This window comes from Herpailurus yagouaroundi, unplaced genomic scaffold (assembly GCF_014898765.1).
Source record: "Herpailurus yagouaroundi ecotype Mexico unplaced genomic scaffold, PumYag 77, whole genome shotgun sequence".
NCBI classification, from domain to species: domain Eukaryota; kingdom Metazoa; phylum Chordata; class Mammalia; order Carnivora; family Felidae; genus Herpailurus; species Herpailurus yagouaroundi.
In genome coordinates, this window is record NW_024412388.1 from 76,927,986 (window position 1) to 76,936,746 (window position 8,761).

Below are 8,761 nucleotides of genomic sequence, written 5' to 3' on the forward strand. Positions count from 1 at the left end.
CCTTATTTTCAAGGATGAGAGAGTAAGCCTTTGCTTTGTCCTCATCATAATTCTGTCAATGTTGGGACAAAACCTCTTCTTTTATTTTCCAACATAGAGCTGAATGTACAGTGGAGACATCTGGGATATACAGCTCTTTATGGAGATTAGATATGACAGCCAATTACCAAACTACAACTTGGCATTTGTTAATAGGAGCATTGCCATGGAAGCCAATGTTGGAGAAAATGACATTATCTTAATATCTTAGTTTTTTTTTTTAAAGTATGTTGAATATCACCCAAAGAAACTGTTGAGACAGTCCCAACAAAAATTCACATCCATAAACATACACAGGTACATGAACACATACATATGATTGTACCATTGAATTTGTATTTTCAAATCTTGATATAAATTCTTTTTTGTTGTTACTGTTGTTTAGAGAGAGAGAGAGAGTGCACGAGCAGGGGAGAGGGAGAGAGAATCTTATGCAGGCTCCACGCTCCGTGCAGAGCTCAACATGGGGCTCAAACCCATGACCCTGGGATCATGACCTGGGCTGAGATCAAGAGTCAGATCCCAACCAACTGACCCACCCAGGTGCTCCTGTGTTTTTCTAGGTGAAAGTGATCATCCTATATATGGGTGCTTATGACATTGAAAGAGACACTTGCTTTTCTTCCAATTATGTTTGGATGAATTATTGAAAAGCTTTAAAAATGCTCCTTTGAGGTATTCTATTGGGCTTCTGATGACTATTTTAGTAGAAACTGAATTTCTTGAATATTGTAGTTGTTGGGCAAAGTAATTTAGGAATAGATACTTTTCTAAGAAAGGCCATTGAAAATTAGAAGCATCATGAAGGGCTTTGTTCAAGACGCACATCTACAGCTGCCCTGGCTGTCACCAGGGGGAGAACGTGTCACTGATGGGAAAGACTGTTGGGACAATATACTTAGCCTAAGGGATGTAAGACAAAAGTCAGCAATGGAGGGGAAGAAAGAATGACTCGTACTTAGAGTGGTGGTTTAAAGTATGAAATCTGCCTGAGTTCTAATCTCAGCTCTGTCACTTATTCGCTGTGTCACCTTCGGAAGGTTATTTAGCCTCTCCATACCCCAGTGTCCTTATCTTTAGAAGGAGGATGAAAACAATCCTACCTTAGTCTGGTTATTATAAGGATCAAATAGCTTATGCTTGTAAAGCTGTTAGAACTGTGCTTTCTTAATTAACATATTAATAACATGTTTATAAATAAAATAATCCCTTCTGTGAACCTGGCATTTTCAGAGATGTCCCTTCATTTTGATCTTTAAGCTAGCTCTGAGTCATGATTATTAACCTGTTTTCACAGATTTAAACACAAACTGGGGTTAAAAAAAGAGTTGGTAAACGGCCCAGGAGCACAGGGAGGGGTGGGGGTAGGGTAGAGAAGTCTGAGCTGTCACCTGGGGAGAGGGATAGGTAAGTGTTATTTCCAACAGAGTGACTCTGGTCCATGCTGGGAACCAGGCAGTACCACAGAAGCCAGCCCAGAATTGGGCCTGACCTCGGGCAGAGCGAAAGCCTACCCTGTGTGGAAGGACACACGAGTGTTGTGATTCCAGAACTCAGTCCTGGGCCTGGTGGTTTTAAGTGCAGCACTACCCCCCGGGAGCGCCAGGCCCCTGCCTCAGGGAGAGAGCATGTTGGCAGGGGGCGGGGGAAGGAGGAAGGCAGGAGGAATGGACCTAACCTCCTTGGAGAGGAATGTGCTGCAGGTGCAGTAGGTTAAGAATGAAGCCTCCTGGGGGCTATTTCCGCAATCTGGCTGTTGTAGATAATGCTGCTATAAACATCAAAGTACATGTGTCCATCGATTAATGAATGGATAATGGTGTGTGTGTGTGTGTATATACGCATATACACATACTCACACAATGGAATATTACTCAGCTGTTAAAAGAATGAAATCTTGCCATTTACAATGACGTAGATGGAGTTAGAATGTATAATGCTAAGCAAAATAAGTCCCATCAGCGAAAGACAAATACCATATGCTTTTACTCATATGTGGAGTTTAAGAAACAAAACAAGCAAAGGGGAAAAAGAGAGGCAAACCAAGAAACAGAATCTTTAGAGAACACATTGATGGTAACCTGAGGTGAGTGGGGGGATGGGTGAAATAGGTGATGGGGATTAAGTTGTGCCCTTGCTGTGATGAGCACTGGGTGATGTATTTAAGTGTTGAATCATATATTGTGCACCTATAATTAATATAACACTGTTAACTGGAATTTAAATAAAAACTTTAAAAAAATAAACTTCATACAGTGAAACAAAAAGAATGAAGCCTCCTTTAAGAAATGCCAGGAAATGGGACACCTGGGAGGCTCAGTCAGTTAAGCGTCTGACTTCGGCTCAGGTCATGATCTTGCGGTCCGTGAGTTCGAGCCCCGTGTCGGGCTCTGTGCTGACAGCTCAGAGCCTGGAGCCTATTTCAGATTCTGTGTCTCCCTCTCTCTCTGACCTTCCCCCGTTCATGCTCTGTCTCTCTCTGTCTCAACAATAAATAAACGTTAAAAAAAAAAATGCCGGGAAAGACCTAAAAATTCCTGCTATTGAATGATTCCTAGTGTTAAAGGCTTTGTTTCTCTTACATGTCTTCAGGTATGTGTTCCATTGGCCGAAGTCAAGAGCACAGACGTGGGAGTGAGAGGGAGTGTGGCTGGGTTCCCAGCCATGATGCTGCGTGTTACTGTTGATGCCTGGCACTCGCTGGGGTATGGTGAGCGTGCCTGGGGCGCTGGGCTAAGCGCTGCCCGTGAATTCCCTCAGCTCGCCTTCACTGCGGTCTGGAGTTACTATTACCACCCTTATTGTACAGCTGAAGAGACTCAGGCTCAGCTAATTGAAGTAATTTGTTGAAGGCCAAACAGGGTAGGTTAGAGCACTGACTCTAGTGTCAGGTTGCCTGAGGGTAACTCTTAAATTTTTTTAATTTTTAAAATTCTATAATTATTACTTTTTTTTACTTAAGTATCTTTTATGCTTTAGATTCCAGTATAATCAACATACAGTGTTACGTTAGTTTCAGGTGTACAATATAGTGATTCAACAATTCTCTACATCACTCAGTGCTCATTGAGATAAGTGGAGTTTTAATCCCTTTCACCTGTTCACCCATCACCCATCCACCTCCTGCTGGTAACCATCAGTTTTCTCTCTATAGTTAAGAGTCTGGTTTTTGTTTGTCTCTTTTTTTCTTTTATTTTTTTCCACACGTAAGTGAAATCATATAGTGTTTGTCTTTCTCTGACTGACTTCACTTAGCATTATATATTCTAGCTCCATCCATGTCATTGCATATGGCAAGATTTCACTTTTATTATGGCTAAATAACATTCCATCGAATATAGATATTTCTTCTTTATTCATTCATCTATCAATGGTCACTTGAGCTGCCTCCATAATTTGGCTGTTGAAATAATGCTGCAGTAAACGTAAGGGTGCATGTATCTTTTTGAGTTAGTGTTTTTGTATTCTTTGGGTAAAAGCCCAGTAGTGCAAGTACTGGATCATATGGTAATTTTATTTTTTAATTTTTTTGATGAATCTACATACTGCTTTCCACAGTAGCTGCACCAGTTTGCATTCCCACCACCAGTACATGAGGGGTCATTTTTCGCCACATCACGTGAGAATGAATCTGGAAATACCTCATGGGCTGTGCAAGCTAAGGAATACTCGTGTGCTTACTTAGATCAGTGTCTTAGATGTTTGCTTTACTTTCCTTGCCATCATCATCACTCATTGAGCTCCTCTTAGGAGCATAGTCAAGAGATGACACCCATCCTAAGAACCAAATGCAAATGGGACTAGTAACGTGCTAAAAATTTCAGAAGGGAGGGGCGCCTGGGTGGCTCCATTGGTTAAGTGTCCGACTTCGGCTCAGGTCATGATCTCACGGTTCATGGGCTTAAGCCCCACATCGGGCTCTGTGCTGACAGCTCAGAGCCTGGAGCCTGCTTCGGATTCTGTGTCTCCCTCTCTCTCTGCCCCTCCCCCATTTGCACTGTCTCTGTCTTTCTCAAAAATAAATAAACGTTACAAAAAAACTAAAAAAAAAAAAAAAAATTCAGAAGGGATTGCGCCATACTGATCTGGGATAGGCAGGGAGTGCTTCCTGAAAGACAATGGCCAGTGCTTATGTGGCACTTCCTATTTTCTAGGCATGGTATATATGCTTATTTTATTAAAAAAATTTTTTTTCAACGTTTTTTATTTATTTTTGGGACAGAGAGAGACAGAGCATGAACGGGGGAGGGGCAGAGAGAGAGGGAGACACAGAATCGGAAACAGGCTCCAGGCTCTGAGCCATCAGCCCAGAGCCTGACGCGGGGCTCGAACTCCCGGACCGCGAGATCGTGACCTGGCTGAAGTCGGACGCTTAACCGACTGCACCACCCAGGCGCCCCATATGCTTATTTTATATATGAGTAAACTGAGGCACAGATCTGCAGAATAACTTGCCTAAGCTTATGAGAGACAGATACAGAAAGAGAGAGGGAAAGTCAGAATTCAAACCCAGTCTCAGTCTGTTGCTAGTTTCCTGTGCCTATGGGCTGGGCCTTGAATAATATCCTGACAACAACAGTAGTAGAAACTACTCTTTTTAAGTAACTGCTATATGTCTGGTAATTCACTTCAGTATATTATCATATTTGTTTCTGAAAATAACCCAATGGAAAAGGATTATGACACATACTTTGAAGATGAGGAAATAGGGGTGCTTGGGTGGCTTAGTTGGTCAAGCATCTGACTTCTACTCAGGTCATGATCTCACGGTTTATGGGTTCGAGCCCCACGTCAGGCTTTTGTGCTGACAGTTCAAAGCTCAGAGCCCAGAGTCTGCTTCAGATTTTGTGTCTCCCTCTCTCTTCCTCTCTCTTGCTCATGCTTTGTCTCTCTTGCCCTCAAAAATAAAAAATCAACATTAAAAAAATATATTTTAAAAAAAGATGAGATAAAATCTGAGAATTTGTTGATAAATAAATGAAGAAACTTGCCTGAAGGACTTGAATTATTAACTAGCAGATCTGGGATTCAAATCCAGGTTAAACTGGCTCCTATGTTAATGTTCGTTTCTTCTTACTGTCCTTATCTGGCATAAAGTACCAATGAGGAAGTTAGACCATACAGGTAGCTGTGGTGGCTGGGCTGTGTGTGGTATTGTAATGACCAGTAGGGACCATGGTATCGCTAGAGGTGTGTACGTATATTAGATAAAGCTTGGGAGATGCTGTGATCATTTAAAACGAGATTCAACTATTGAAATCCTTCAACAATCAAAGGCTCTTCAGTCATAGGTGAGGGGGTATTTGCAGATGAAAGGGGATTTCTCTCAGTTACCCTGATTCTAAGACATTATGTATGCTAACTGTCCTGGGCTTGCTCCAAATCTCGTTGAGTTTGCTATCTTGTCTCCATCCTGCCTTTTTAGCTACATCTAAGAGTAGGGTTACTAAAGTTAGCAGGTAAAAACACAGGACACCAACTAAATTAGAATTTCTGATAAACAACAAATAAGTTTTAGTGTGAGTATGTCCTATGTAATATATGTATGGCAGCCATATGTAAGCGGTGTGTAGAAAGGCCCATTTCCCACCCATGGTGCCTCACTGGAGGCCAGGATCCAGTTCTGGTGACAGCTTAATAAATGGATTTACATGCCTCAGGGAAGGTTGCCCCACACATGGTGCTCTAACCTTTGTCTTGTGCTTGGTCACTCAGAAGAAGTCCAGCCAGCCAGGTTTTACTTCCTCTAAGCTCACAATTCCATGTTCAATGATGACTTAGGAAATGGGATACAGAATAAAACCAGCCTCAATGATACTATGTCAACCGTGTCAGTAGATTTACTTCCTTGTGGTGCAGCACATCACGTGTCCTTCGTGTGGCTTTATTGGCTACCAGGAGGTCTTCTTGCAAATAAGGCGTCACTGACTGCATTTACTGGGCTTACTTTCCAGCCCTCTCTTTGCTTGCTATCCATGGCCCACCCCAGTTGAAGAGAGCACACCACCTCCAACATGGGCATGCTGCCAACAGAACAGATGGCCTTGAACCTTGGCATGCCAGGAAACCATTAGGTTCATCAGTGTGAGCAACAGGGGGTAAGTTTCTATCTGCAAATGTGGAACTAACAGCCCTTGCAAGGCCAGGGACAGATGCCCTCTTAATCCAGGTGGGCTGACCTTTCAGTCCCAGATATGGTCTCTGTGGAGCCACAAGTATAGAGCATGGCATAAAAGACTGACCTCAGGAGAGTGGGGTGTGTGTGGAGAGGAAGCGGGTGCTGAAATGGACAAAAGCTTCATTCCTATCTCACTAGCAGGCTTTGGGGGCCAGGGTTGCTTGTGGGTGACAGCTAGAGAATTCACCAGGAGCCTGCTTTCCGTTGCTGTTGAGTAATCAATCCCCTGTAGAGAAGCAGCAGGCCTGCCAAAGGACAGGCTGTGTTCTAGTTCTTATACTGGAGGTCACAGTTTTCCCCTTAAACCTGACTCCTTTGGCACCTGCTGGTCCAGCGGACACAGGTAAAATGAAAGAAGCTTTCCTTAAATGGTACTGAGAATTGAAGAAGACAGCAGTGATAGAATAAAAAAAATTTTTAGAAAGATATTGAAGTGTCCACTTGGTTTTCTTTTAACCTTTCTGCTTAAAAATGCTTGATTGTGAGGAAACGTCTAATACTATAGAAATGTACAAGAAAACAAAAGTCTCTTTTGGAAGTCTCTTTTAACACACATGCCCAAGAGATAATTACTACTAATAATTTATTGTGTATTTGGGCAGATACTTTTCTGTGAATAGCAGGTGTCCACTTTGAAATCAGTTTTCTTTAGATCAAACAATTTGGATTTTTTCTTCTTCATTGAAATGTTCCTGTCAAGGTAGAAGTCAATAAAAATACCTACATTTAGTGAGAACTAACCTGTCATGCATGAGTCTTTGCTTATTCCTATACTCAGTGAAATTACTGGACTTTTTTCTTCCAGATTTAATGGTCACATTATCAATTTAATGCCATTTGGTGTCAAACAATTTCACATTTGGGAATATCGATGTTATGGTTTAGATGTTGCTAAAATTCTTTTTTTTAATTTTTAAATGTTTATTTTTTAAATATTCTTGAGAGAGAGCATGAGCAGGGGAGGGGCAGAGAGGGAGGGAGACACAGATTTAAATGTTTATTTTTAAGAGACAGAGAGCAAGGAAGGGGGGGGGGAGAGAGAGAGAGAGAGAGAGAGAGAGAGAGAATCTGAAGCAGGCACCAGGCTCTGAACTATCAGCACAGAATCTGATGTAGGGCTCAAACCCAGCAGCCGTGAGATCATGACCTGAGCCTAAGTCGGATGCTTAACCAACGGAGCCACCCAGGCGCCCCTAAAGTTTCATTTTTAAGTGGCCGCCTTGGATCTTCTTTGTATGCTATTCTTTTAGATCATTTTGATGTTGCCCAGATTTTCTTCTCCTGCTGTAGTACTGACCTCTTTTCTGACTTCTGAGCCATTTATACAAATGTATGCTGGACACAAGTTGTAAAATGTCTCACATGCCTCTCAAACTCTGAGTGCCCTCATTTGAGCCTCAATCCAGTAATGTTAAATGCACCATCATTCATTAGAAATCCATGTGAAAAATCTGACTTTCCTTTCTCTGTCTCTTCAATAGCCCACATCCAATTTGTCACCAAGACCAGGAGATTTTATGACCTAAATATTTCTCAAATCTTTACTTTTAAACATCCATGCTCCTTAAATCCAGTCCCTGAAAATAGGCCAGTTATACCCTGCCAAACGACAATTTCAATAGAAAAAACATTTTGCTACAGAAAGTTGAAACACTTGTCCAAGCACCCAGCTCTCTGTAACCTGGCTTAACCCAGAAGTGGAATTTGGAGACCCTAGAGGAATGTATTGATTCTCTCCTCCAGGAAATCCTTCCAACCATTCCTTGGGGCTGGGCTGGGATTGTGGATAGGATGTACTTGAAAAGTACCCGCAGCACAGCTGGAATATAGTCCCACATAAACAGTTACATCTATCTTAACAGATACTTAAGAAAGGGTAATTTATGGCAGTTGAGTAAGGAAGGCTGCCTGGAGAGAATGGCTCTGTCCCTGCTTTAAGATGAGCCGAGAGAGTATCTCTGGAAAGGTCCAGATTTCAACTATTTCAACTGAAGGTAGTTTTGAGTCTGTTCCAATGTCAAAACAAATCTGTGATCAAGGGCCCAGAGTTTTACTCCATCTAATAAGGCTGGACTGGGAATTGCTGAAATAGATTTAGCTAGATGCCTGACTTGACAAAAGAAAAACAAAACACAAATAGCTGCAGCATACTCAGCTTTAGCAACCCTGTGTCCTGGTACGTCCTAATCCCCAAGATAAACAATGCTATAGTGTGCACCAAGGTAAATGAATGAGGCTCCTTGTTGCCTGAGATGAATATCTATGAATCAGTGAGGAGCTGGACCAGTGCTGCTAAATATAATAACCACAGGGTCAGAGTAGATATTTTGTCACCCCCCATTTTAGCAATGTGTAACAACCGGTACTAATTGTCCTCTAAGGCAACATCTAAGTATGACAAAGTACTTGTCTGTCTGCTCTAAATAGCAGCAGGCAGTGGTGCTAGTGGGGGCAGGGTAAGTCTTCAGTCATTCCATCTAAGTGCCGTACATTTTTTTTTCATTTGAAAAACAGGTTTTGGAAAAGAGCACTGGTATTTCCCTA